Here is a 3,218-nt window from a genome sequence, read left to right on the forward strand (position 1 = left end):
GGCTCACGGCACCGTTTATCGCGCGGCTTGAACTCTTGGAGCGGTATTCGGCTGGCGCGACGCGGCACGTATCTACCATCGAGCACGGCAGGAACGAGGCTATTACGCGAGCGCGCATACATATCTACCCCGTAGCGAGGAAACGAGGCGATTCCGTGCTGGCGAGAGTGGGTGAGAGAGAAAGAGAGAGAAAGAGTCAGGGTGGTAAAGGGAGATAGCGAGAGATGGCGATGGAAAGAGGAAACGAGATGGCGTTGAAGCACGAGGGAGTAAGAGATAGGCAAGGGAAAAAAAGCGAGGCAACACGGGGTGTTGACTCCACCTCCGGACGATTTCGAGCGGTTCGTGCTTCCAGGATCAGCGGAAAGCCTCGCTAACGCGGCGGGATAAAGGCGAGAGTTCCTGGCGAGAGCGGCCGCCCGCTGAAACGAACGAAAAACAGACGGTATCCATCATTCCCAGCCAGCCAGCCAGCCAGCTAGCCAGCCTGCCTGGGCGACGGCCACTTTGATGACGACGATGACGACGACGACGACGACGACGACGACGACGACGATGACGACGACGACGACGCCGACGACGACGCCGACGACGACGACGACGGCGACGACGACGGCGACGATGTCAAGAAAGAAGAAGAGGGAGAAGGAGAATCTAAAGGAGGAAAAAGCGATGGCAGTACCGAGATGAGCGCGAAGGCGTGGCGGAAATCACGTCGACGGCTTCATACGACAGGCGTCTTCAAGAGAAAGAGAGACGTTAACCCGCCGTTAAAGGCCATCCCGTTTTTAGGACCGGAATCCAACTTAAAGTCCACGGCTGCGGAGTAAAGACTTTCTGATAGGAATACAAGTTTGATATTTCTTGTAAGAATAATTTCGATTTGTTATTCTACGAGTATTACATATCAAAGCGTACATAGCAAAACAGTAAGAAAATAAGATGAGAAACATGAAGAACAATGAGTAATTATTGTAATTATTGTAAGTCAATTGAGTTTCGATGTCTTAATCACATTGCGATTTTATATCAAAATTATTTTTTAAATATTCGGAGTCAAATAGTTAATACTTGAAATTATTTTTCAACAAGGAAAACAATGATAAAAAGAAAGATCAAATCTTCCGAGTTATTTTAGTATGCTGACCAATTAACTATATTCCCTTCTACCTCCTCCTCAAGACACGGAGGATCGCTAACCGCAGTTAGTGAACTCAGTAACCGACCCTAAAATTATCCCCGTAATTACGCGAAACTTAGCGATGGTCGTCATCGCCGTGCGTGAGCCAGAGAGAGGCGAGCGAGTTCTCGCCGGCATAATCAAAGGTAACCCGTTGGGAAACTTCATGGACTCCATGACGATCTGCGACGTAAAGGTAAGCGCTCCAGAGGTGCTTCGAGATCAAATCGAAATTTCTCCGGACTTGACGAAACGTTGGATCGTCCCGTCCGTTGATCCATCTATCCATCCGTCGTCGTCCGATCCGTTCTAAATAGAACAGAACTCGAATAACGTATTCCACCGCCCACGTGACGCCACTGAATCCCGGTTGTCGCGCACGTGGGTAACGCCGTTTAGAGTGGCGTGGCACGAGTAATCGAGTTTCGGGGGCTCGCGCGCCGCGATCCGTTTGCCAGCCGGACCAAACCATCCCGACCTACCCCCAACCCTCCAACCCCTTCCGGGACTACCGCTCGCACGCTCTCCCGCAGCATCCCCCGCAGCTTGCCCCCGACGTGACCTCGGTTGAGCGATCAGTCGGCTGATTGGCGGCGCGGCGAAATGAACGAAACGAATACGTAGCGTCCCCTTCATACCCCCGACCTATCCCTGGCCGACCCGCGTGCAGCTCTCGCACGCTCAGCGTACACGAATGCGCTAAACTGATCGCACCGTATAGAATGCGCGAGCGGACCTATATTTGCGGTTGTATATCGCCGCCACTTTACAGGGTGTTTTCGACGACACGACCGTAGAAGTGATGTGTGCGTAAAGAGCGATTCAGGAATATCGCACACTTTCTCGAAATTCTAGGTGTCGGAGGACGGATTGAGGTGAATAATATTTGCGCCTCGATGTTAAAACACTGATATTTTTAATCAGACAGATTAGGAACTTGTGCAGTAAAGAACGATTTTGATAAAGTATTTAAAAATTTTGCCGAAAATAATTTTGTTGGATCATCAAAATAATTACGTAGGGATGGTCACTGGTATGTCAAAATTTTTTGCAACATTGCAACTCATCACGCTTGAGTTTTCTACAAATATTTTGATGGCCCAACAAAATTATTTTTCAGATCTGTATCTAGCTAAATTTTTAGAGATACTTCAGTAAAGTTGTTTTAAACGTTAGTTTGAATAAAGTTTCAGTTTATTTTACAAAGAATGAATTAAAGAAATAAAAAATTTAACAAAATACGCACTATTGTAAAAGATTATATAATACATAAAATCTTCTTTTTACAAGTAATTGATCTTTCGTTTTTTTGTCACAACATTTGTTATATTTAGAAACATTTGTTATATCGAAAAAATTGTAATATATATGATTTATGAGTTTTCTACTTGAATTAACAATTAAAAGAATATCTATATGATAAATAAGAGAAGAAATACGAGAGAAATGGTTAGGGATAAGTTATTTCAGATATCAAGTCAATTAATAATAATGAGTGCTCTATGTTAGTAGTTCTATATTAACACAGTAGTGCTAAAGACAAATATGAAAAATTAAAGGCGTTTTATGATGCGGTACGCAGACTAATTATGATTGCTCATAAAGTGCGGTAATGAAAGGATCGGCGCGATAGGCGTGACTATAAGGACTGACCCTATATCCTTAATTATCGTGTTGGTCCTTTTTTCGAATCTTTCAGAAATGAATCTGAATTATTTACAAGTCATTTCCTAAAAAAAAGATAAAATATAATAAGCACAATGAAAATAATAATAATAATCTTAAAGTCTGGATTACTTCTAGTATCACAAAGAGCGTAAGGATTGAAATAATTGGCGTATTATAAGATACCGAAGCAAAATGAACAGAATCATTTCAAACTAACAAACAATATTTTCATTTATTATTGCTAAAAAATTGCCAAAGAAAAAAATTCGTTACTCTGCAAGTTTTCTTTAAAAATGATGTTTCGTTAGAAGATTAAGATAGCAGAACAATATATATATATATATATATATGTAACAGTGAAATTGTACAA

The 3,218-nt window shown here is 42.8% G+C and overlaps 1 pseudogene; it reads left to right on the top strand.

Moving 5' to 3' along the window:
- LOC105621308 overlaps positions 1–690 on the top strand; it is a 4,078-nt pseudogene extending 3,388 nt beyond the window's left edge.
- Positions 691–3,218: the final 2,528 nt, after the last annotated feature.

Source organism: Atta cephalotes (assembly GCF_000143395.1).
Source record: "Atta cephalotes unplaced genomic scaffold scaffold00032, whole genome shotgun sequence".
Taxonomy (NCBI): domain Eukaryota; kingdom Metazoa; phylum Arthropoda; class Insecta; order Hymenoptera; family Formicidae; genus Atta; species Atta cephalotes.